The 26,761-nt window shown below is 51.3% G+C and overlaps 1 long non-coding RNA gene across 2 annotated transcripts; it reads left to right on the top strand.

The window, feature by feature from the left end:
- The first annotated feature begins 272 nt into the window (after window positions 1-272).
- LOC309605732 lies at window positions 273-15,624 on the top strand. Of its 2 annotated transcripts, XR_014231520.1 has the most exons (3): window positions 273-2,347; window positions 2,460-2,538; window positions 12,729-15,624. It is a non-coding gene; the product is annotated as an uncharacterized lncRNA (long non-coding RNA). The 2 variants fall into 2 exon arrangements; XR_014231521.1 differs by having other exon boundaries at window positions 273-2,579.
- Window positions 15,625-26,761: the final 11,137 nt, after the last annotated feature.

Genomic DNA, 26,761 nt, shown 5'->3' with positions numbered 1-26,761 from the left:
CAAGCTGCTCAGCCAACCGGGTGTGCAGAGCTTACCCTCATTCTGGCCGCCGTACGTTTTCAGGATGACTGTCTGCTTCTAGCACAGACATGCGTCCCAGGCAGGAAGAGGGGAAAAGGGGCCAGCTGGGTCTGCCCCTTGTAGCCCTTTCCTCAGAAGCTCCCCCAGCACATCACTTACATCTCGTTGTTCATAACCATCACGTGGCCGTACCTGGCAGGGACAGGATCTGGGAAACACAGCCTTTTAGCTGGGCTGGAGGCCAACCCCCTCCCACCCCACTGGGCTTCTGCTATAGGAAGGAGAATAAGAATGCGTCCTGGACACCATCAGAGTCTGCCTGTGCACACCCGTGTGTGTCCTCTCTCCTCGACATGCAGGGCTGCTGTCCTGTCTTCTTTGTGGGGACTGGGAGGCGTGGAACAAGGTCTGACAAATGAATTGTGCATAGAAGGAGGTCAAGCATTTGGAGTGTTGGCCTGCGACTCTTTAGGGCTCTTTCCATCTGCACGGCAGCTGGCGGACTTTGAGAATGTAGCTGCTCCCTGAGCTTGGGGCCCCAAGTGACTACAATGAACAGAGCCTCTCTTCTCTCTGTCCCTGATCCCTGCTGACGTGTGATAGACGTGCTACCTGAGTGAGAAATCATCTGGCATTGTTTAAAACCGCTGGGACTTGGAGGATGTTTGTTACTTCAGTGTAACCTTGGTTACCCTGACTGATACAATTCTTCTCAACAAATACTATAGTCCCATAAGATGACTTAATTTTTTTAAACAAACCGTTTCCTGTAGATAATCTTGTCCATTATCAGGCTCTTATCCATCCTTCAAAACTCAAGTTGCTTGTCCCCTGGGAAGCCTGTCCTAACTTTCTCAGGGTGAATGGACCCTGTGTCTTCCCTCTTCTTTGCCTAGCGCCCCTATCAGAGCAATGCCTCCTTGGCCATCAGCTGTCTACACAGCCTGCTCCTCTCACTGCACTGATTTTCTCAAGGGCTGGAACTAGGTCTTACTCATCTCTGGATCTCAGCTCCAAAATAGTTCCTGGCACACGGGAGGCCCTCGAGAGAGAGTTGTTGAATTGAACTGAAATGGGACACATATAGACAGACAAGCACATGGGAGACCAGTGGTAGACTTTTCTTGCCCAAGTGACTTTGCTCATATGTCTTCCTCTGCTTGCAGTGTTTTAGTTCATCTTTTCAGTCCCCATCTATGCCTATTATGCTTATACCCACCTGTAAGGGAGCTGTCGTGTAGGGAAAGTAATCAATCACACAATAACTATGTATTGACAAGCTACTATGGCCACGTACTTTTCTAGATTCTGGGTCTGCAGTGATGAACAAAACAGACAAAAGTGTTCACATTCTAATGGACAAGATGGCAACAAAAAGGTACATGAAGATGTCAAGTAATGTGATATGTGCCAGATGCTCTGAAGAAAAGCTAATCAGGGAAAGGGCCGCAAAGTGATAGGAGATGCTGTTTTCAAAGGAAGGTGCAGAAAAGCCTGGGAGCCCGTGACATTTGAGCTGACACCTGAAGAAAGCGAGAAACTCGCCACGCAGATATTGCAGGGAAGGGCGTGCCCAGTGGTAGGAATGGCCAGTGCAAAGGCCTGAGGTGGGAAGGGCCGTGAGTGATGGGGAGACTGAGGCAGGAAGGCTGGAGAGGTGGGTGGGGCCACAGAGACCCCTCTGGCCGAGAGTCAGCGGGTAGGTGGGGTTGGGGGTGATGGACATGGGAGACTAGCAAGAGTCAGTGGTGGCCTGTTTGATGGAACCTGCTAGATGGCCAAACGGCCGTGTGGCGGACACTGGATTTGCTGGTCTGGGGCCCATCGTAGAGGGTGGGACTGGAGGGGGATATCTGAGGACCTCTACCGTCTCTGGTCGTTAAGCCAGTGGCTGGACGGCATCACCTGGGGAGGCTGGTAGATAGATAAGCACAGAGATCTAAGGACAAGACAACGGTCTCAGGTAAAGCTGGGAAGAAGAGGAGGGGTCAGCAAAGAAGGTGAAGGAATGGCCAGGAAGGTAGGAGCAAAGGATAAACAAAAGGCAAAATCATGACGCTCATATGAATATAAAATGAACACCTAAGATTTTGTCGGACTCACTAATTAACGAGGAAACCAATCAGATGTTACAACCAGCTCCAAGGAGAATTCAAAGGACATTACAGAGGACTCAAGGAATCCAGAAATAAATTTACATACATTCCTGACAGTTCTGCCCACAGGACAAAAAGCAGTTGCATTCCAGCAGCCACAGTTAATTTGCATTTCCAAGCAAGGGAATCCACAGCAGTTTCATGCAATGTATAAAATAGCTCCATGAAAGGTAGGGAAAAACCCGACAGGTGCAGTAGACAGGACACTCAGGAAAGTTGTGGGGAGTTTTTGTTGTTGTTTTTTGCCCACTTAAAAGTCTTTCCCTATTTTTCCCAACACAGGAGACCATGGCGTCTTAGAAGCCACATGAACAAAGCGTTTCCAGCAGGAGTGATCAGCGTGGCAAGTACTGGAGAGAAGGTGAGATGAGAATCGGCCCCTGGATTTGCCCAGATGCAGAGGTTGGTGACATTGACAAGGGAAGTTTTGGTGCATCGGTGGGAAGATAGGCAGCTGCAGAGGGGGAGGTGCAGACAGTAGAGTCAGCGAGATTAGACCCCTCTGGGGAGTTGATCACAGGATCCTCTGACCTGGAGCTGAGAAGGGCTGGAAGGAACGGCTCTTTTGGGTGGTTCTTATCACCGCCCCCCAGGCTGCCTCCGGGGTCTTGCTGCTTCCCTTGGAAAACAGATCCAACCAGTCATACCCCACCTGTCCCATGAGAAAGAGCCCAGCACCAAAACAAGAGCCCTAATCATCAAAGGAGAACTAATTCCAGACGATGCAGATAGCGTGAATACCAGCCTGGTCCCCAGGCAGGCATCTCATGGCCGTTGGGGACTGGGGTCCTCTCTGAAAGGCTGGCACAGCTCTGTAGGCTCCGGGCCAGGGTACCACCTCTCCCATCCCCCTGCCTCCACCTCCCAGGTCCAGGTCCAGGTTCGTGCTCTGCCCCCTCCGGCCCTGCCTGCCTCTCTCGGGAGCTCCAGGGCTTACAGCTATCAAGGGGCTCGGCTGGAGTTGTGCCCTGCCATCTTGGGGCCCCAGAGTCTCTGCTCTTGTAGCTGCAGTGTCATTCTTCCACCATCTCCTGCCAAGAGAGAAACGTGTTAGAAAATACCATCGTGCTTCCCCCCACGTGAGACATGGTGTTTTGGAAATGTGTGATTTCGTCTGTGCATTTACCTCTGAAAATTCGCTGTCATATCAAGGATTATCTTAGAGGAAAAAAAAAAAAGAGGCCAAGAGAAACTGTGAGAGGAAGAGAGAGTAAAAAGGCAGCCGCTAAGGATGGCATGGCTGGTAAGGCTGCCAGGGGGAGGGGCTTCTCTGGAGGCCTGTGATCTCCGTGCTCGCGCTTTGCAGAGTCCCTTGCTTTCAAGTCTCCTCACAACCAAAACCTCGGCAGCTGTATTTTCTTCTCACTTCGCAGAGGAAACTGGGGCCCTGGGGGTTTGCTAAGATCCCGAGTTGGGAATCGCCCACGTCTGGGTGGCTGCAACACCCCAGCTCTCGTCCCATCACGACCTCCCAAGGGAGCCGTGAGTCTGATGGTGCTGCCTTTGAACCTGGAGTAGGGGTGGATTTTCCGGAGAAGTGGAACGGAAAGCAGCTGGGAAATAACAGTGCTGTTTTGTTTTAAAAGAACGAGCAGCATCGGCCAAGGGCTGCGTTCCCCTGTAAATGTGTGCAGTGGGCACTCCACCTCTACACCTGTGTTTGAGCAAAGACAGGGTTCAAGGTTCCCTGTCGAGCCCCCAATCCACCTGGGGCTCGGGGTCCCCCGTCCCTGCCACAATGAGTCCCAGCGGCACCCAGCCCTCTGGAGACATCAACAGTCTCCCCCAGCCGCAAACAGCGGGACTGTGGGGCTACCCAGGCAAGGCTGCGCGCTCTCGGAAAGATGATCAAATGCATCCCCTCACCTGCTGCGACGGGGCCCAGCAGCCCCTGACAGCAGGTGTGTTGGGGGGCAAAGGGGCAGGACCCTGGCTTTCCAGCTAAGAAGGCAACACGCAGACAAAAATGTGAGCCCAAATCTCCAGCGGCTCCTGGGTCTCACGGATGCCTGCCCCAAGGGCATCATGGTTTCCTTCATGGTTTTGGAAAGTTTAAAGGCAAAATGAGGATTTAAAATGGCATGTTCGGGGCTTCCCTGGTGGCGCAGTGGTTGAGAGTCTGCCTGCTAATGCAGGGGACACGGGTTCGAGCCCTGGTCTGGGAAGATCCCACATGCCACGGAGCAGCTGGGCCCGTGAGCCACAATTACTGAGCCTGCGCGTCTGGAGCCTCTGCCCCGCAACGGGAGGGGCCGCGATGGTGAAAGGCCCGCGCACCGCGATGAAGAGCGGTCCCCGCACCGCGATGACCAGTGGTCCCCACTTGCCGCAACTAGAGAAAGCCCTCGCACGAACCGAAGACCCAACACAGCCAAAAATAAATAAATAAATAAATAAAGTAGCTATAAAATGGCATGTTCTGCTGAGGATGAGAAGATTGGGGCTTTTCCAGAGATGCCCCTTGCGAGCATCTTCTCTCCTTTCCATACTCTATTAGCCTTCATCACACTCCCCTCGTAGAAAGCAAGGGCTTGTTCTTTTCCTTTCTTCCTTTTTATCATTTTGTAAATCAAAGTAGGACATACATGCATGCATGTGTGTGTACATAAATACATCTAAGAATACGCATGTGTCAAATAGTGCTAAAGGGCGTATAAAGATAAACAACTGTCCCCACTCCCACTCCAACTCCTCAGACGCATTGACTTTCAACTCTTTTAGGTAAGTCTCTAGGTATTTGCATCATCTATACTTTTAAACAAATTATTAGACTTTACCAAAATCAATTGCAATGAAATATTGCTTTCATGGCAATCTCTTGATTCATCAGCTTTAGGCAATATCTACAGAATGGTGAAGTACTTATATCTCTTTAAGTTATCAATTCCTCTCCTAGTCTCTCAAAGTAGTTGCATGCCAAATTTTGCACAAATCACTATTCAGGATTTGCATTATTGCAACTAGGTAAATATTATTTGCTTTTGAGTCAAGTATGACTAAATTTTCTTTTTTCTTATACAATTTTTGTTTTTCCTGGAGTTAATATTTGCCTTTATTTCCCTAAGTTGCTTAGTGTTTTTTCTTTTTTTTTTTTTTAATCATATCTACGCATGGCTAAGTCTTCCCACAATCCAGCAGCCTCTCCACACAATTTTCCGCTAGCATCCAGCCCATCAAGTTACTCTTAGCTCCATTTTTCCTACAGCCTTTCTTCTGGTTCCCTCCAGCCATTTGACTTAATCTGGATCTTTGCTCTTTAGGCCTGAGAACTAGGCCTGTGGGCAGGGATGGAGGTCTGGTGGGGAGAGGGGTCCCCGTTCAGTCTGCAGACCCTAGAGGCACTATTTTCAGTACATCGCCTCGCCCCTGCCATATTCTCTCACTTTTGCAATATTTTTAATCCATAGGTCAAGCTCATCTCTGGCACATATAAGCATCTTTGAGTAACTCCAGGGAATGGCAAGCTTCCTATGACTGCTGCCTCAACTCACCTTCCCATCTTCTCCTCCTCCCCTGCTGTCTGAATGGCCCCTCCATCCCATCCCTGCCACAGAAATCCTAAGCCCCCTCCCTGTGGAGGTCAGCCCCTGCCTCTCTTCTGCTTCAGGACCAGCTTTCTTTTGAGCACACTGCTTGCTGAACTTGCCTACAATCTTTCCCCCTCCCGGAATGTGAGCTGCCGAAAACCCAGATAGCATCTACCGCAATTCTTTGCCCAAAGCCCGTATTCGGTAAATATTTCATAAGTACTGATTGATATCCTTCTAGTGTCATGGTGAGGGGTCTTCAGAAACGATCTCCACCCAGACGGCGCTCTTAGAAATCAGAAAAAAAGAAAAAGGATGCCCCTTATTCTCACAGATCTTGGCAAACATCTTTCATTCAGTGTTAACTCTGTGTACATTTCAGCCCGGCCAAAGCTAAGTCTCCCAGGAAATGTCTGGAATGAGAAAAAACAATCACTAAAACACCCTGAATTCTAGAGCTTGTAAACCTTCTAATTTTTAAAAAATATATTTATTGCTTGTCTTAAGAAGGACACTCTACTGGGTTTGGGGCAGTATTGACCAAGCACTAGTAGAAACATTTGATTTCAGTTGTTTCTACCAGAATTTTCCCAAACAACCTCCCTTTCCTGCTAACAGTTTTATAAGCTGCCACGTCAAACCAGGGCATAAGGCTCCCTCGGACCGATAAATGCCAGCCTCACTGTGGAAGTGTGAACGTGGCCCTCCTTCATGCCTTTGCCAGGTTATTCTGACCCAAAGCTGCTGGCAACGTCTGTTCTGTCTTTAAAGACAATTTAGCCAATTTTTTTCTCAAAGATTTCAAAGTACTTAAAAAAAGATTCCATTGTGAAAATGTCACAGGATTGGGATTTATTGTCTTCGCTTATTACCAGCTCTCTAGATGAGAGCTTCAGGCGGTGGAATTAGGGCCTTTCTATTTTTGATGGCCCCATTTCTCAAAATAGGTGGTGTGGGAGCTGACTCGCTGGCCCAGATCGTTCACCTGGACCCTTGGGTCTGAGGTGGCAACTGCCTCGACTTTCAACTCAATGCAACACTTCGCCCAAATCCGTGCAAGGGGCCCAGGACAGCTCTAGAATTCACCAGATCCCTGGGGCCAGACTCAATGTAGAGGCTCAGCCCGGGATCTTAGAAGAAAGTCTCTGGTTGGCTTTTTCGAGTCGTCCATTGAATGACACAGAAAATGCAGAATTTTCTGATAAATTTTCAGAAAAATATAAAGTACTTTTTTTTGGCTGCGTTGGGTCTTCGTTGCTGCGCGCGGGCTTTCTCTAGTTGCAGCGAGCGGGGGCTGCTCTTCGTTGCGGTGCGCCGGCTTCTCATTGCGGTGGCTTCTCTTGTTGCAGAGCACGGGCTCTAGGCACACGGGCTTCAGTAGTTGTGGCACACGGGCTCAGTAGTTGTGGCGCACTGGCTCTAGAGCTTAGGCTCAGTAGTTGTGGCACACGGGCTCAGTTGCTCCGTGGCATGTGGGATCTTCCCGGACCAGGGCTCGAACCCGTGTCCCCTGCATTGGCAGGCGGATCCTTAACCACTGCGCCACCAGGGAAGCCCTAAAGTACCTTTTTCCTAGCACTGACTGTATAATGAAGAGTCTACCCCACCCCGGAATACTTTGTTTCCTTCACTTTAGGCTCCCCACCATCTCTTCCAAGATGGTGTGGCTGCCTTGGGGATCGGAGAGTGGTCTATTGACAGAAGTAATCAAGGGGCGCTTGGATGGCCACTTGGGTGGGTGATAAAGGGGTCTCCCAAATTTTGGCTGAGTGCTCAGATCGAATGGTCCCTAAATTCCCTTCAGGTCCTGGAGGCCCTGGCTGTGCTGGAGGCTGAAGGGGTCAAGGACAAAGTTGACTCCAGTTCAGGGATGCCCAGTTCATGCCCCGACTCCCTGAGCCCCGCAGTGGTCTGTCCTGCACTGCCTCCCACCCTGCCCCTAAGTGACCCGGGCCCAAGGATGGGGATTAGATTCAGTGACATTTATCAGTGAGTGAGCATCTCCCCAGAACCAGGCCCTGTGCAATGGGCTTATCATCTAAAGCAGAAATAGGATGGACAGGAGGCCCTGAGGGGAGCCCTGACCAGCCCTGGGCTTGAGAGGGAGAGGGTTGTCGCCCCGGTGCAGGTTTAGAAACACTCCCTGCCCTCTAGGGCTTCTCAGTTTCCGTAGAGAGGCAGAAAGTCCTCTGAAATATTAGGCAGAGAGGAGCCAGTATTTTTACAGGATCCACCAAAAGCCAAGGGGAACATTGGCCAGCTCCAGCTTCCCCTGCTCCCCGGCAAGGAGGTCTGGGTTTCCTTTATAGAATGCCGCATGTTTGCAATTATTTCATTTACCCAGCGATTTATTTTTGTCTGTGTCCCTCACTTGGAAGCTCCTTGTGAACAAGGACTCGTGTTTTTCCCATGCCTGAGGAAAGTTCTCCACTTGTATTTATTGAATGAAAGTGTGGATGAATGATTGGAATTTTTAAAAGTAGAGGACTTAAGAGAAAATGAGCCTCAACTGCAGGTGATTTTCTGAAATACCAGCCACTCCACGGCAGCACGACTTCTTGGAAACTTGCTGTGGTTTCTGGAAGGCACGTCGCTTACCTCTTTGTCAAGGAGGCTCCAGGAGAGTTTGTGTGGACGGAGCGATGGAGACCAGAGGCGCTGAGTCCCTGCTCTGGCCTGGCGATGAGGGCTGTCTCTCTCCTCTAATTTCCCTTGTCATTTCTCCTTTGACTCATGGGTTATTTAGAAATGTGTTACTTGCGTTTTTCTAGCTGTCTTCCAGTTATTGAGTTCTAATTCCATCAAGGCCACGGAAGGTCGTTTGGATGTTCTGGGATAACTGGATATACACTTGGAAGAAATGAAACTCCTCTTTTACCTCATATTATACTAAAATTAATTCAAGGCAGATCATAGATCTAAATATATAATCAAAACCCATAAAATCTTCTGGAAGAAACACAGGAGAATATCTTTGTGACTTTGAGATAGGCAAAACACTTTTTGGACAGGACATAGAAAGCGGTAACAACAACAAAGTTAAATTATTAGACTTTACCAAAATCAAAAACGCCATTAAGAAAATGAAAGGAAAGCCACAGACTCAAAAAAAATTTCACAAAATATATGTCTGACAATGGACTTGTATCCAGCCTATATAAAGAACTCAAAAAAAAAGACAGACAACCCAAATAAAAATGGGCAAAATACACAAACAGACACTTCACTGGCCGTCTGACACTCCACAGACGTTAGTTTCAGTCACCGTCGGAGCATCCTCTGGCTTCTGGTCTTGGCACCTGTTTTTCTTGGTCAACCACTCCCCTCTCCTCCCCTGTCCACGTGACTGGGCAGACCTCACTTCCTTTCTGGTCCCTGAAAGAGGCCATCAGAGAGCATCACATGCCTCTAACACATAGAGTCTGCTCAGAGATGTGACCCAATCAGAGACAGGGAGAGGCAATTCTAGGATTTAGAACTTTGAGAGAGAGTCTTTCATCCTAATGGATCTGAGCTGGGAAGCCAGAGTCCCAGAGCTGCTAGGGCTCAGCTTACTATGCCACCGGGAGAGCCAGACTGAGAGTGCACCTGACAAGGAAGAAGCAGAGATGCTGCTTGAGTCCCTGGATCCAGCCTAGCCTGAAGCCCAATATGGTAGATTGCAAAAATGGCCATACATCCTTCCCATCACTGTAAGACGCCTCTTTGCATTGTGACTTTAGTGTCCCCCCAATCAAGGGGTCAAGTGTCTTCCTCCACCCACTTGATTCTTGCCGTGACTTGCCTCGGCCAACGCAACAGTAGCAAATGTGACCCAAGCAGAGACTGGGAAAGTGGTTGTGTGTAGGGCTGCTCTCTCTACTGCTGTTGGGCTAGCCTGCCGGAGGGTGAGAGACACACGGCCCAGTTGCCCCCATCATCTCACTGGCCTCCAACACCAAATGACAGCCAGAGCCAACTGGCCACCATGTGACTCAGGACATCCTGGACCACTGGTCCCCAGTCTAATGGCCTCGGCTAAGGGCACACTGTCCAGTGGACTCCAGCCTCATGAGCAATAACACACTGGTGGTTGTTAAGTTTGGGGATGTTTTGTTACACAGCAAATCTAAATAAACTAATACCCAAGATTGATGTCTGGACCTTTCAGTTACACAAGACCAAAAAAAAATCCCTTTTTTTACTTTGGCGTGGTTTAGTTGGGTTTATATCTCCTTCAAGGAGCAAACCCAAAGCTCTCTCTACTCTTCCACGTCACCTTGGCAACTGCTCAAAGGTCTCACACAAGCATTTATCTCAAACTTCTTTTGAACATATATATGTGAATCTCTGTATATCTTGAATCTACAGACTTATTTAGAGACTAAACCAAGTCTTACTGAAGGTGTGGGTGCCTGTGGACAGAGTAAGCAGAGACTTTGTCTCTGAAGCCGGTGTCACCTGCCATCCGCCACCCTCCTGTGGTTTTAGGTTGACTCTCCCTCAAAGTCACCTGCTCCCTGACTCCTTCCAGAAATTTCTCCCCTTGGCTGGTGACATGTGCAGAGTGACCCATTTCCTCTCCAGTTCTGGGACGAGCTGGGCTCACCAATCAATCATGGTGACCTTGCTCAGCGCCTCACCTTCTTCCACCTTGGAACAGAGGAAACGCCAGTCACGATGGACCCGCCAGGCTGGGAGTCTCCCAGGGTCGTGACAGGTGGCCTGACTGAATGGGGTCCATATAAAGGAGGCTCCAGATCCAGCTGGGCCTTGGACATCTCCGGCCAGTGGTTTCTGCTTCCCTCTCAAAGGCAGATCCTAAGGCTGGGGATGGGAAGACACGGATTCTCTCCTGGAACCCACTGGTCTTTGGGGATCAGAATGAGGGACCGACTCAGGACAGCCAGACTGTCCCCAGACTAGAGGCAGGGCCTGGAGACCAGCAGTCATTCACAGACTCACCTCCTGGAGGTCTGCTTTTCCCACCTGCTTTACGCGATAATGTCCCTAACTCCCCATGAGGATAAAATGAAATAATGAACGGCAAGCACTGGGCTGAGAACCTCCCCAATAGGGTGTGACCTAAAATCTGGAAATAACACGATTGTTGCTATGTTGTCATTGTCACCACCACCGTCGGCGTCATTATCATCGTCATTATCACTGTTCTTGTAACTGGTCTTGGGACAATCACTGAATATGGCAGCAGAGTAATAATAACCAATATGTCTTAATTTGCCAGACACAGTATAATTTACAGAGCATTTGGTCTCTTTTGTTCCTGACAACATAGTGAAGAAGTACAGCAGGTGCTGGGAAGACTGAGGCTCAGAGAGGTTGAGCGGCTGGCCCCAGGTCACACAGCTGATCAACAGTAGAGCCAGGCAGGACCTGAGGACTCGGTGCCGTCTGGAGGTGACTGTCTCCACCCCTGGCCCTGGTCAGCCTGGACTCCGGGCCGGGCTGCAGTTGCAGAGACTTCGTGGCAGGAGGACTTACTGGTTAGCTCTGCGTATCGTGAGCTCTCAGCCTGGGCTTGATGAAGGGTGTCATTAGTGAGTATAATTACCTCGGTATTAGTTTCCACCACGGGCCTCATCATCACATCCACACAGAGAAGCCTCGCACGAGGGAAACATGATGAAAAGATCCCAAGTCTGCAGAAAAGGCAGGAGGAGGGGCCCTGGGCCCGGCGTGGGAAGGGAAGCCTGCACCGAGGGGGCTGGGATGGTCTTCACAGTGTACGCCTGCAGGTCTGCCTGATGATCTATCTACTTATCTACCTTTCTATCTATCTACTCCAATATCCATCCATCCATCCATCCTTCTGTCCATACATCCAAACTATCTCTCCATAATCTATCTATCTATCATCTATCATCTATCTACCTATCTACCTTTCTATCAATAATCTATCTACTCCAATATCCATCGATCCATCGATCCATCAATCCATCCAATCTCTCCATAATCTATCTATCTATTATCTATCTATCTATAACTACCTTTCTATCTTTCTACCTAATCCATTCTATCTATCTATCTATCCATCTATCTCTCTAGCTAGCTATCTAATCCATCTATTCATTCAATCTATCCCTCCATCAGAGGTATCTCTACATTGGTTTGGGGAAGAGGGTCACAGAGCAGAAAGTGAGGCCACCTGTTCAGGGGGACAGAGAGCCACATCCTGACTTCTTCTTCTTTTTTTTTTTTTTTTTAAATTTTTATTTATTTATTTATTTATTTTTGGCTGTGTTGGGTCTTCGTTTCTGTGCGAGGGCTTCCTCTAGTTGCGGCGAGCGGGGTCCACTCTTCATCGCGGTCCGCGGGCCTCTCACTATCGCGGCCTCTCTTGTTGCGGAGCACAGGCTCCAGACGCGCAGGCTCAGTAGTTGTGGTGCACGGGCTTAGTTGCTCCGCGGCAGGTGGGATCTTCCTAGACCAGGGCTCGAACCCGTGTCCCCTGCATTAGCAGGCAGATTCTCAACCACTGCGCCACCAGGGAAGCCCCACGTCCTGACCTCTTGACCCATGGAGGATGGTGACTTGAATGAAGGAGAAATAAACACATGCACCGCTGTTTCCCAGGGATGCGAGCTCAGGGGGCTTAGCCCTGTGCTTCATGCAGGCTTCCTTTAGGGGAATCCAAGCTCAACCTGGAGCACGGAGGGGTGGAAACCCAATTTGAGGGCAGACTTGGACCACGATCCTCATGGGCACCCCTCGATCACAGACCTGCTGGGTGAGCTTGCAAAGAGACCACCCCTCTGCCTTGATTTCCACACCTGTTCATCCCCAACACCTGTCCCTCTACCACCTGCCTGGAGGGGCCACCTGAGCTAACAGCCATGAAGGTGCTTCCTAAGCCGTATGGGGCATTTGGAGCCCCTTGGGACCCACGGGCTCAGGGTCAAGGGCTGCGGGGATGAGATGGTCCTCAGCTGGGCTTTGCTTAAAGCCAGCTCAGTGGCTCAGTGGGAGGGGACAGTGGAGGGGGCGGTGTGCACCCCTTTCCATAATGATAACATTTCTCTTTCAGGACAAAGATCAGTCCGCAGCCTACGGGTCCCCTCAGAGCCCCACGGAAGCCCTCAAGCCATCTGGAAATTCCTCAGCTTTTCCAGGTGGATGTGAGGTTGTTCCCCGAGCAGCAGAGCAGCTGGACGCCAGCCTCGCTCACGGAGTCCCCGCGGGTCCCCCGACCTCGAGTGGCTGTTCAGAAACACCAAGCGCCCTCCAGCTCTGAGCTGCTGGTGGCTGCTGGCTCAGGAGGAGGGGCCTGGACGTCTGTCCCCATGTCCTTAGTGCTTGAGTGATGTTGGGGACCCTGGATCCTCATGGGGTGTCTGGAAAGCACGGGCGCTTTTCCTGGAATGAGCAGGCCCTCGGGAAGTGTCACCTCCTGCGCTGGCTTGGGCCTCAGTGGGCAGGCTCGTCACCTGAGCCCCGGTGGCCGGGGGTTCCGGGCTCCTCTGGACCAGCTGCCTGAGCCGGTGGGGCCTCGGTTGGGAGAAAGCCAGCGCTGTCACCATGTCCCTGGGCCCCTCCTGTGACAACTGTGAGTCACCACTGGCCGAGTGCCACCGTGGCGCACATTTCATACGTGGCCCTCATTCTCAACAGCTCTGCAGGGCCATCCCATTGTCCCTGGGTCACCAGTGAGGATGCAGGTCCAGCAGCTAAGTCCCAGGCCCTGCCATGCCGCTGGGGCGGGCTCTGAGCCAACGTCTCTCTCTGTCCACCCGACTGGCCGCCCGCCCGCCTCTCCTGAGCCTCTGCTTTCTCCTTTGTCCTCAGGATTCTTCTGGTTCGAGCCCTCCGATGCTGGGAGGCCCAGAGCCCTGCGTAGGGGCACTGTCCCAGCCAGGCCACGGGGGGCTGGGAGAGCCCATCTCAGGACCCAGCTCTGGCCACTGGACCCCAGAGAGGCTCGCCTGGTAGTCAGCCCCAGGAGCCAGCAGGGAAGCTTGGTTCTGATGTCCTGAGCTGAGGCCCAGCTGGAGGCCAGTCAGGCAGCTGCCTCACATTTGGCAGGCCCTGGTCAACCCAGCTGGATGCAGATGGCCGGTCCCTCCTCTGAGCCCTGTCCCCACCCTGTGCCAGACTTCCTGCCTTTTTTCTCCAAAAAAAAAGCAAGACTGGTACTGTGAGAACGGCCCAAGGAGGAAGGGGCGCCCGGAGACTGACAGCCTTGCAGCCTCCTTCCCGCACAAAGGCACCACCGTCCCCGCAGCTCTGTGCATCGCTCACCACATTTTTCCTGCAGGTGGCAGCGCGGTGTCCTGAGGAAAGGCAACTGTCTAACTGGCACAGTGGGCACCTGCCCGGCCTCGCCTCCCTCCGGCCCTGTCTTCTAGCCAAAAGATGCTCTGGTCACTGGATTCACTCACTCACTGGCCATCACACGTTAAAGGAGCTGCGTCCACTCTGCTGATTCCTGTGCCCTTGACCCGCCCCAGCTGAATGGGGCTTGGGTCTGTACCAGCTGGGAATCCACGCAGAAGGGGACCAAGGGGGCCACTGCCATGAGGCCAGACCCAGCCGATTGCCCAGGGGGAGCAGAGCACCTTTTGCTTTGAGATGGTGACGGCGATGTTGGTGTTTTAAAGCCTTGGTGACAGCAAGTCCTTCTGTGTTCTGTCTCCTCCACTCCCTGTGCCTCTGCTGGCTGCCCTGGGAGTGGCATTGGTGGTCTCGGCTCCAACACAAAGCAGGAAGGTGCGTCTCCTCACCAGCTCTGGCCCTCTGATCATCACACAACAGGTACAGTTGGTAGAAAAGTTAAGTTTTTCGACTGTCATCACACATGGCCTGCACCGGAGTCTTTGCAGGGGCTGGCCTGTGTGTCTGTGGTCACTCATGGGACCGGGGACTGCTGCCGCCCCACAGGGAAGACAGAGGGATGGCACACATGCGGGTCCCCCAGACCCCATGCCCTGCTGGGCATCTCACAGGCTGGATCGTGAGTCCCCCGGGGGCTGACGTTGTCCCCAACCTGCAGATGGGAGAACTGAGCCCCAGGGGGCTGGGATGGCTGTCACCTGGCTGCCAGCGCGTGAAGCCACAGTTCAAACGCAGGACGGCTGGTTCCGATGTCTCGGCTTCCCCACTGAGGATTTCCTGCCTCCTCGGCCTCCAGCTGAGGCTCTACGCGGAATGTACCTGACTGCTCGGTGAGATCTGCACTCCAGGTGAGACAGGCTGGGACCTGGGACCTGGGACCCTTTGCTGCTGTGCTGCAGCGCTGGCACCTGGACAAACATCTCCTTGAGCAACAAAATACACAGAATCTATAAGGGACTAAAAATAACTGCATGCTTGTGCAGTTGGGGCAAATTATGGACAAGAAGATACAAAAGACCAAAAACCCAACTGCCGCTTCTGAAGAGCCGGGAGCAAAAGCAGGGTACTGGGCTTCCCTGGTGGCGCAGTGGTTGAGAATCTGCCTGCCAATGCAGGGGACACGGGTTCGAGCCCTGGTCTGGGAAGATCCCACATGCCACGGAGCAGCTGGGCCCGTGAGCCACAACTGCTGAGCCTGCGCGTCTGGAGCCTGTGCTCCGCAACAAGAGAGGCCGCGATAGTGAGAGGCCCGCGCACCGCGATGAAGAGTGGCCCCCGCTTGCCGCAACTAGAGAGGGCCCTCGCACAGAAACGAAGACCCAACACAGACATAAATAAATAAATAAACCCAAAAAAGTTTAAAAAAAAGAAAAGCAGGGTACTGCGCATGCCCGCTGCACACACCACCACCAAAGGGGTGGGCGAACCCCCTAAGTCACCCCTTCAGCTCGAACACTGGACCCGTCCCTACCCTCACGCCATAGAAGGAACCAGCTCGCCCCCCCCTCGGGAAGTGAACAAGGGAACCTCTTACCTGTTCTCACTCCCCCCTGCTGCAGCAGGGGCCCCAGTAAAGCCTTGCTTGAATTTCTCGTCTGGACTCTGATCCATTTCTATTGATTAAGGAGGCCAAGAACCCAGGTTGGTAACACAGGCGCCGGTGTGGTCCAGGCCTTGGCACTTGGTCAGCTTGAAATGGTTCCCACGTCGCCTTCCTGGGCAGGGGCGAGACCTCCCGCCCACGGTGCCTGAGCTCCTTGCCCTCCACCCTCGTCAACTGGCCCGCCAAGGCCGGGGCAGCTTTCCTAGGGGCAGTGGTGGGACCTGTCACGTGGCCGGGTACCAGCAGGGCCGGGCAAAGCAGGAAGACCCCTTGCTGTGGGGTCCTGATCCCTCCCGAGGGTCCCTGTCTGTCTTGGAGTTTCCTGCCAGAGAATGCATCGGGTCACACGTTCAGTGAAACAAGCAGCGCCTCCGTGTTTTAGGGAAAGATTCCAAGCTGCAGGGGCGTCCTGGGAGCAGCGCCGGCTGAGCTTGCTGCCTGGTGTGCTTCCTGTATTCTCGGGCCCCACCACCCAGGACAGGCACCCCCGCTGGTTCACAGCGGCCCTTGGCCTCGGCCCCAATCCATCCTCCACCGAAAGGCCGCTGCTGGGAAAGTTGTTCTGAAATGGAAACCTGGCCAGATGCGCTCGCTGTGTGGGTCAGGGTCCTCACAGGGATCAGAAGGGGCCCGGAAGTGATTCGAGCGCCCAGACCTTGATGAAGGCGTTGGGTGTAGAACTCCGGGCAAGCAAAGGGAACGGGGGGCCAGGAGGACCAGAGACTGCGGACGGGGCATTGTCACCACGCCAGGCAGCGTCGGGTGGGATCTGGGCCTCAGGGGCAGGAGGGCGCTCCATCCAGCTCCGCCCCTGCATCCCTCACTCCCCACGGGGCCCCAGCTCACAGGCGGCAGCGTCTCTCTCCAGCTCTGGCCGAGCACGTGCCTGGTGCCTGATGGGCCTCAAAGAGTTTGCCGATGAAAGGTGACCACACCCCACCAACGGTGACCAGGACTGGTGCACACCGAGGCCGCAGGCTCCCCACACCCTGCCCGGCCAGCCCTCAACCCCGCTGTGCTGAGGCGGCCACCGCCCCCCGTGTGCTGGGGACACCGAGTCCCCACAGGGCCTCCCCAGGGTGACCGGCTCTCGCTGGGGTGGGTGAGACCACAGAGCCGTCTCCCCACCCCCAGCCCCAGCACTGAGCTCGGGATGTGTGCCAGGGATGCGCTTGTGAGGCCCACTCCTTCCTTGAACGCACAGACACACGGACACACGCACTCACACGAGCCCTCCTGCTCCTGGGTCAGGGCCGGCCTCGTGAGCCCAGGCTGGTAGAAGATGGCCCTGCACGCCCACCGACCTTCCCCGGCTTCGCCAAGTGCAGTGGGACGGCCAGACCCGCAACCTGGCCTCAGGGCGACCCCCGCCGGTCGGCTCCGAACCACAGGGACCAGGTGCCAGCTGGGCCCCGACTTGGGCAGAGACCCAGGTGCCGCTAGGTGCTGGCCCGGCCCCTGCGCAGGAGTCTGGGGCCAGGACGGGCGGAGAATCCGCACTTCCACAAGCCCGAGGGTGCTGCTGGAGCTGCTGGGCCGGGGACCTCGCTGAGCTGGGCGGAAACTCAGCCAGCGACGAACATCTGTGCAGGGGAGGCCGCGGCGAGCCCGCAGGGAGCTAGTCGGCCCCGCGAGTTGACGGACAGGCCCGGGAGAGAGGTGGGTGCGCGCCCGGCAGGGGCGGCGGGGGACAGTGGTGGAGTCCCCAGCACACGCGGGGGACTCTTCACAGGGACCCTGGATGGCCAGCCTCCTCGCCTCGCTTTGCCGCTGGGAACTGGTTTACATCCTGGTCTTGGTCCCACAGGGAGGAGGTGGAATCTCAGAACTTAGAATCCTGCATCCCTGCCGCCCTCTGCCACAGCAGGCCCCCTGCCCCGTGCCAGGGACGGAGGCGTTTCCGTCTTACAGAAAGCTGTGGAAGGTGTCGGCGAAGGCAACGAGCTGGCGGGCTGCAATGAATTCTCTTGATAAAATCTGCCTCGATTGTGAAATCTGCCTCTCGGGGAGAGGGCCGTGCCCTCATTCTGGGCCCAATCAGCTCCTTCCCAAAGGAAGATTTTGCTGGGCACCAGCTGGCACTCACAAGAGTACTGCACACATGGCCTCTGAGTGGCCTCTGTCTTTGGAAAAATATTCAAATCCTCTGCCTGTTTTTTAAATAAGATTGTCTGTATTTTGCTGTTGAGTCGTGTTTATGTTTTTTGGATATTAAGCCCTTATCAGATATACTGTTTGCAGATACTTTCTCCCATTTGGTAGGTTCCCTTTTCATTTCATTGATGGTTTCCTTTGCTGTGCAGAAGCTTTTTAGTTTGACACAGTCTCACTTGTTTATTTTTGCTTTTGTTGCCCTTGCTTCTGGTGTCAAATCCAAAAAAACTCATCTCTAAGTCTGAAGTCAAATAAAACTGCAAGATACTTAAAGTTAAAAAAAAAAGAGGGTTGGGGGAGGGAAATGCCGGGCCAGTTCTGAGACAAGGAGAGAAGTGAGGAGAAATACGGTGACCCTGATATTCCAGGCCATCCACTTGTTCCCCTAAACTCTCAACCGAAACACCCCTGTGATCCTGAATGGCCCGTCCCAACCCCCCTCCAACACCAGCACCAATACAAACAGCTCTGCCTGCTTTGGGGTTGAAAACCATCCCATCAGCATAAGTTTGACGTCAGTTGCAGTGTGCCATTCAGGCCACTCAGACACGCTGCCTTTGCTGCCCTCAGACGGGAGGGCGCTTGATCTGGGTGGGCCGGCAGGGGCCGGGGGGTCGGGACTCACCGGGTGATGGGGTGCAGCTTTCCGGAACGTCCATTCCCCCCACCTCCACTCTTCTTTTGAGGAAGAGCTAGGGAATTTAGTTGGTAAACAATTTCAAACATTTTACTGGAAAGCAAACACCCACGTGATGAAGAGAAGCGCTCATTTGTACACATTTTGAAGAGAAGACAGTTTGGCGGTTGGCTGCTGATTGGCTGATAGTCAGCTGGCGGTAACGGGGTCACTGGGCCTTGTGTCTCCCAGCATCCCAGGTGGGTCGGCCAGTTACAAGGCGACGGGAGCAGCGTTTCCAAGGGCGAGCCCAAGGCACGCGTGCTTTTCAAGCCCCTGCTTGCGTCATCTTTGCCGTTGCCCGCCATTGCCTCATTGGCCCAACATGACCAACCTATTAAGGGATAGAGACAGACTCCGCCCCCTGATGGGAGGGGGAGAATTTGTGGCCAGTTTTGCAGTCGGCCACAATAGGCGCTCACAAACGTGGGTGTCTGTTGTCCTCTTCCTCTGCGATCTCTCGTCCTCTGGCACGTGTGTCTTGTGGCCATAATGGCCCCACATTGCAAGGGTTTGGTTTTTGGGGTTTCTCTTCCTTATACAGTGGCGGAGGTCCCCCAAGAATTATGGCAAATGTCTCTGTTTCCACAGCTCCTAGCAAAGGGTCTGGTGAAGTCTTAGTGAATGTTTATTAAACAAGTCATTGAATTTGTTGAATTGAAAGTGAAAATGGCTGCGGGTGAGCAATGTATTAATTAGACCCAGGATCTGAAACTCCAGGTGGGCAGCATACAAATTAGTATGCTGCATACAAATTCCCTTAAACCAAAAGTTCAAAGAGATCTGATTCCCTGCCCATGTTCTGGGACACCTGCTGTGACCCAGCAGAATATCTTGTGGATCACAAATGGGGGATATTCCCAGCCTCCCTTGGGTCATAGCCCCGTTGAGAAGCTGAGGAAAATGATGGACCTTCTCCCCAGAAAATGCACACCCGTGTTGTATGTATGGGGACTCTTGCAAAGAACAGGATCCCCTCCAGCTAGTTTATGTAGAAAGGAATTCATCAGGGGATGGTACAGGGCAGCAGAATCATAGGATTCCACACACCTGTGCTCTCACCTGCAGGAACATCAAGCAGTGGCGGTGGAGCCTTTGCCTTACATGCACTTTCAGTTGGATGCAAGTTTATCCATGGGTAACGCCCAAATCACAGCTGGACCACTCACTGCAAGGGATTGTGGGAAATGCAGACCAGGAAGACACTAAGGAAGGTTAGAATGGAGGGTGGTCCTGATGTCCTTTCTTGCTCCCTGCCCCCCGCATACCTCCCTCTCTCTCTTTCTCTCTCTCTCTCTCACTATATCCCAGACAATATCAGCTCCCTACCATCTACTGTAGCAGATGAACCGCAAGTGAACAACTTTAAGATGCAATAGTTCCAAGAGTTCTTACAGGTTCAGAATCAGAGTGAAATCTTTCCTTAGGGCAAAGCAGGCGGTAGAGTAAGAGTATGATCATTGGGTCCGAATTTCTGAATTTGGTCGTGCTTGAAAGAGAGTGGAGTCAGGGTTATCATTTCGTGTTTGTTTTTGGAGAAACAGGTTGTTTATGCATCTTTTCATAGAGTGCCCCCTCCTAGACGCCCAGCCTCCTGCTCACAGCTTTCCTGAAGAAGGCGGCATACAATGTCGATGGGGGCAGATGTGAGCTTTCCTCTAAGTTTACCCAGGAGGAGGGAGGCGGGAGGGGGGAGAGAGGACAGTGTGTCAGTGATAACAATTTGGGTGCAGAGAGAGGGCTTTGGCAAAGGGGTTCTTGCTAAGGCTTGCAGCTGGCCGGGGACAAGTATTCTCTGCTGGGGTCCCAACAGGGATGGGACAAGCTACTGAGGGGGCCTCTGATCTGGGCAAGTTTGGGGCAGGGCCATGCAGGGCCATGACTGCAGTTCTAGAACTTTTTAGTCTGTCTTTGAGCACCTTAAAAGTACTCTGGGGGGCTTCCCTGGTGGTGCAGTGGTTGAGAATCTGCCTGCCAATGCAGGGCACACGGGTTCAAGCCCTGGTCTGGGAAGATCCCACATGCCGCGGAGCAACTGGGCCCGTGAGCCACAACTACTGAGCCTGCGCGTCTGGAGCCTGTGCTCCACAACAAGCGAGGCCGTGACAGTGAGAGGCCCGTGCACCGCAATGAAGAGTGGCCCCCGCTTGCCGCAACTAGAGAAAGCCCTCACACAGAAACGAAGACCCAACACAGCCAAAAATAAATAAATAACTAAATAAAATTAAAAAAAAAAAAGGTGCACCTGGCTATTAAAAAAAAAAAAAAGTACTGAGTCAATTTTTTAAGTTCAGCTGTTAAATATAATAAGTCTTCTTTTTTCATAGCATAATGATGATTCACAAACGCACTTTAAAAAATCTCCAAATCTTTACAAAATATTTCCTACTTTGTGGTGGAGACGAACAGGAGGTGTTTGCCTCTTGGAGTATAACCTATAACAGCCAACTCAGAGATTGACAAGAAATATTCATGCCAGTGATTCCCAAAGTATGCTCTCCGGACCAGCAGCACCAGCCGTCGCCTTGGGAACTTTAGTTAGAAGTGGAATTCTTGCAGATTCAGAAATGCTGGGTGGCGGAGGGGGAGTAATCTGTGTTTTAAGAAGCTCTCCAGGTGATTCTTTTTTTATATATTGAAGTATAGTTGGTTTATAATATTACATTAGTTTCAGGTGTACAACATAGTGATTCGATATTTTTATAGATTATACTCTATTTAAATTTATTACAAAATAATGGCTATGTTTCCCTGTGCTGTACAGAATATCCTTGTTGCTTATCTATTCTATACATAGTTTGTATCTCTTAATACCGTACCCCTATCTTGCCCCTCCCCCCTTCCCTCTCCCCACTGGTCACCACTAGTTTGTTCTCTATATCTGTGAGTCTGTTTCTGTTTTGTTATGTACATTCATTTGTTTTATTTTTTAGATTCCACATATATGCGATAACATACAGTATTTGTCTTTCCCTGTCTGGCTTATTTCACTAAGCATAATACTCTCTAGGTCCATCCACATTGTTGCAAATGGCAGAATTTCATTCTTTCTTATGGCTGAGTAATATTCCATTATGTATATGTACCATATCTTCTTTATTCATTCATCTGTTGATGGTTACTTAGGTTGCTTCCATATCTTGGCAATTGTAAATAATTCTGCTCTGAATATTGGGGTGCATGTATCTCTTCAAATTAGTGTTTTCATTTTCTTCGGATAAATACCCAGGAGTGGAATTGCTGGATCTTTGCACCAATTTACATTCCCACCAGCAGTGTACTAGAGTTCCCTTTCCTCCACATCCTCACCAACATTTGTTATTTGTGGTCTTTTTGATTTAAAAAGTAAACTCAAAATGGATTAAAGACCTAAATGCAAGATCTGAAACCATAAAGCTCCTAGAAGAGAACATATGCAGAACACTCTGACATAAATCGCAGCAATATTTTTTTGGATCCACCTCCTAAAGCAAAAGAAATAAAAGAAATAAACAAATGGGACCTAATTAAGGTTAAAAGCTTTTGCACAGCAAAAGCTTTGAAGCTTTCAACAAATGAAAAGGCAGCCTACTGAATGGGAGAAAATGTTTGCAAATGATATGACCGATAAGGGGTTAATATCCAAAATATACAAACAGCTTATACAGCTCAATACAAAAAAATAAAAATAAAAAGATTAAAAAACAGGCAGAAGACCTGAATAGACATTTCCCCAAAGAAGACATACAGATGGCCAACAGGAACATGAAAAGACGCTCAACATCACTAATCATCAGAGAGATGCAAATCAAAACTACAATGAGATACCACCACACACCTGCCAGAATGGCCATCATCAGAAAGACCTCCAGATGATTCTGATATACTTTCAGTTTGAGAATCACTGGTTTATGCCCATCTCTTGTGCTTGCAGAGAGCTTTACCATCTGTACATGCCATTTCATATTCATTCTTATAACAGCTCTGCTCAAAGAGACAGAGATAAGGTAGACGTATAGACAGAGACAGAGACAGAGACAGACAGTCAGAAAAGATGACGTCGAGGAGAGGGAGGCTCAGAGGGGTCATGTGACCTGCCTGAGGTCACAGGTCACACAGCTGAGCCAGGACTGCCAAGTTTCTCTTTCCCCATCATTCCATCCTCCTTCAGAAAGGATAAGGTTATGTGAAAGGAGGAGAAGCCAATGGTCTCTCCTCTGCAGTGTGTAGACTTTTTCCTTAAAGTTCAGGCTTCCATCCCATCTAGAGTGCAGCGAAATGGCACCATGACCCTGGGGTTGCAAGGTCACCCTGACCGTCATGACCCGCTGCGCCCCTGTGCCCACGTCCTTCTCCGAGTAGACCAGCACTCCGCTCCCCTCCTGTTCCCATCCCCCGACTGCTGAGCCTGATGGCCAGTCCAACCCAGGGGCAGGCAGACAGCAAACTCGAAGGCTTCAATAGTACTTGTCAACTCAGTTCAACTACTACTTGGCTTAGTTTTTATTTTTTAATTATCCATTTTCCTCTTAAGTTATGCCCTTTTCTCGAGGGACACACAGTCACAGATTCCAGCATCTTCTATAAATCAGTGAGCTTTGGTGCTGGAAAGCCTTACATGACACTGACTTTGGCCAGAGTGGGAAGATGTCTTGAAGATCATCTGGGTCTGACTCTTTACAGAGATACAGAAACGGGGAGTTGCTTTGTTCACGAAAATGTTGGTGTTTAAGAATAACAGTATGTTCAACCAGTCTCCTTATCGAGAATTTCTTTAGTTTAACACAGTGTCATGATTTGCTTTAAAAATTACCAAGTTTTAGCAATGACTTGAACAGAAATAAAACATAAGAATGAAATCACAGTGTTGTCCGTATTTCAAAGTAGCAGAAAGGTTCCTCTGGGAACGTTTAATGACCAGGTTCCAAAGTTAAGCTCCTTTTCTTCTGAAATCGGAACAGACTTGAGTATTATATAATTCCTAAGCATGCTACCAGCTCCATGAAACCTTCCCCAATAACTTCTTTGAACTCCAGAACTTTTTCTGGACCTCTCGCTAAAACCACAGCATCTGGCTTACAGTAACTCTTGGTGCATATTTAATAATGATGATAATGAAACAAGACTTAACATTTATTGAGCACTTATTACCCACAAGGCACTTTTCTAAGCCCCTTGTATGGGTCAACTCTTTGAATCTACCGCAATTTTATTTTCTCCACTTTACAGATGAAGAAACTGTGCTACATAGAAAGTTAGGTAACTTGCGTAAGGTCATACTGCTTGTTTGAACCAGACTTCAAATACAGGTGTTTTACTGCAAACTTGTACATTTATGAGGTTTGATCTCAGTACTTAATGAATGAGTGAGGAATGGATGGATGGGTGGGTGGGTGGGTGGATGGATCATTGAAGGAGTGGATGGTTGGATGGAGGGATGGAGGGCTGGATGGATGGAAGGATGAAAATAGAGAATAAATAATATGGCGTCTATATTCCTGAGCATCCAGCACTAAGTGCATGGATACAGGCTGGGCACCCAGAGCGGCAGCGTCATCCTGCGTGAGCTGAAGAAGGTGCTGCAGTTGAAATTACAACTGGTTAGGAAGCCCTGGGAGTGACAGGATGGCCCCAGTTGAACCTTCCTACCATCCTCCCTCACTGCTGTTGCCCAGACTGGAGCATAAGGAGTTCCCTAATCTGAGCGCTGAAGTCAAGCTGACATCCTGGGGTGTGATTGTCCATGGGGTCTGAGCTGCCCATGGCACGTGATACCTTGGGCTGGGATTGGAAATCCAGCCAAGGGTGGAGACCAACTCTCCAGGAGCAGGAAAGTCATCTGGGGGCTGAGTTTACAGTTATTTACCTCTATCTCTCAATTGGCTTTGTTTTTTTTAAGATTTTTTTTTTTGACGTGGACCATTATTAAAATCTTTATTGAATTTGCTATAGTATTGCTTCTGTTTTGGTTTTTTGGCCACGAGGTATGTGGGATCTTAGCTCCCTGATGAGGGATCAAACCTGCACCCACTGTGGTGGAAGGCGAAGTCTTAACCCCTGAACCGCCAGGGAAGTCCCTCTCAATTGGCTTTTAACAAAGCAATTTTCAGCATCCAATTAAGTCGTAATGGGCTATTAGGATCACTAATTGTTGTGTCTTTAATAAGAGAAACTCACTCTCGAGTAGTTAATGTAAATCACTTGGTGAATGCTGGTAATTACACTACACAGGCAAGCTGGATTTCTAGGTACATGTATATGAAACCCATTACTGAGGACTCTGTATTCATTGGGATATAAATACAGATTGTTTTCCCAGTAATTACTTCTGACTGTGCTGTCGGACCCCATCTTACCCCTGCTCTTTCCCCTTCATCAGCAGGTTACCTGAGTGCTAGATCACCCTGATTCTGACACCGTTTGAATACTTCTGGTTACTGCAGAAAGGCAGACCCACGCTGGTCAACTGCCTGGCATCGAGCCTCAGCTGTGTGACCTTGGGTGCTTCCCTTCGTGGTCTCTAAAATGGGGATAATCATAGCACCTAAGCTCCTTCTTCCATGATTACAGCACAGACTGGGGGAGGCAACATATGGAGGGTCCTTAGGGCAGGACTGGCATCAAGGAAGTTATGCTTTTATTAGGGCTAAGGCAGTCTCATTATTTGTTCTACAACTTGGTCCTGTTTGTTTTTAAATGTTAATGTCATATGTGACTCAAGGGCTTTCTCCCCCACTGCCCTAGCCCTGACTTCTGCTCTGGCCAAGTGAGGAATGGATGATGGATGGTTATGTGGATGGATGGATGGAGAGATGGATGAATGGGTAGGTGGAGGGATGGATGGATGGGTGGATGGATGGATGGATGGATGGATGGATGGATGGATGGATGGATATGTGGATGGATGGATGGATGGATGGATGGATGGATGGATGGATGGATGGTTGGATGAATGGATGGATATGTGGATGGATGGATGTATATGTGGATGGATGGATGGATGGGTGGATGGATGGATGGATGGATGGATATGTGGATGGATGGATGGATGGATGGATGGATGGATGGATGGATGGATGGATATGTGGATGGATGGATGGATGGATGGATGGATATGTGGATGGATGGATGGATGGATGGATGGATATGTGGATGGATGGATGGATGGATGGGTAGGTGGATGAATAGGTGGGTGGAGGGATGGGTGGGTGGAGGGATGGACAGATGGATGTAATATTTGATTCAAAGTCTTTCTCCCTCTATGTCCCCCTCCGGCTGCCTCAGCCCTGACTTCTGCCAGGGGAGCAGCTGAGTGAGGAGAGTTAAAGAGTCTGATTCTCTTGTGCCCGACCCTCCTTGCTGCTCTGGGTGCTCAGTGTGGGTGGGGAGGAGGGAGGCAGAAGAGATGGCTCCTCACCTGACTGTCCAGGGTGAGGGAGCCGTCTCTTCCCTGGTCTGGGCGGCTGCTGTGGCTGGCCTGGCTGTGGGCAAGTGTGAATTCCATGGATTCTTCCCCCACCCCCACCCCCACCTCCAGGCTCCCATCCAGGCATCTCCCCTGGGAAAGGAGGCCCTAGTGAGACTCCACATTCCATCACCCCTCATTCCCAGGCTGTGAGTCCCCCCCACCCCGCCCCTGCTTCAGGGTCCCCAGGAAGCCTCAGCAGCCATCTCATCCATCCTCTGAGCCCCCTCGGGCCCCCGGGTTCAGGCATGCTGCCCCATGTGCCCACTTGGGGTACCGAGGCAGGCTGTACCCGACATCCCCGAGCACAGCAGTGGGCAGGGGCAGAGCAATACCCAAGTGGAGAATGAACTGCCCCTCTGCCCTTTCAGAGCACGTGGGAGTTTGGGGTGCCAGGGTCCCTGGCCTCAGGGAGGGGAGGTGCCCCCTGTCCATGGTGCTGAGAGGGGACATGGCTTCTCCTGATGCACACGGAGCTCCTGGATGGACGACCCCACCTGCTTCCCAGCTGCCCATGCTTGGCGGTGGGCGGGGACTGGTGGAGGGTGGTATCAGTCTGTCCGGGAGCACCCCCTCCCTGTGGTGGCCCAGCAGCCTGGGGTCCTCTGAGCTCGGAGAACACAGCTCTTTTCTTCTCAGTCACCCCCAGTTCAGGCCCGAGGCCCGTAACACCATCCTGTTATATTCAGAGGAGCCATTGTCTGGACACTCCTCTGGGGTAGAATCTCCCACTGCCCTGCTGGACCGCCTACAAGGTTCCAGGAGTGCCATCTGGAGTTATGCTAGGAAGAGCTCTTCAGAGCCCCGGAGTGGGAAGGACTCAACAGCCTCTCTGGGCAGGTGGAGCTGCGG

Source organism: Balaenoptera borealis, assembly GCF_965194805.1.
Source record: "Balaenoptera borealis genome assembly, chromosome: 11".
NCBI lineage: Eukaryota > Metazoa > Chordata > Mammalia > Artiodactyla > Balaenopteridae > Balaenoptera > Balaenoptera borealis.
This window is presented reverse-complemented; position numbering and strand designations above follow the sequence as displayed.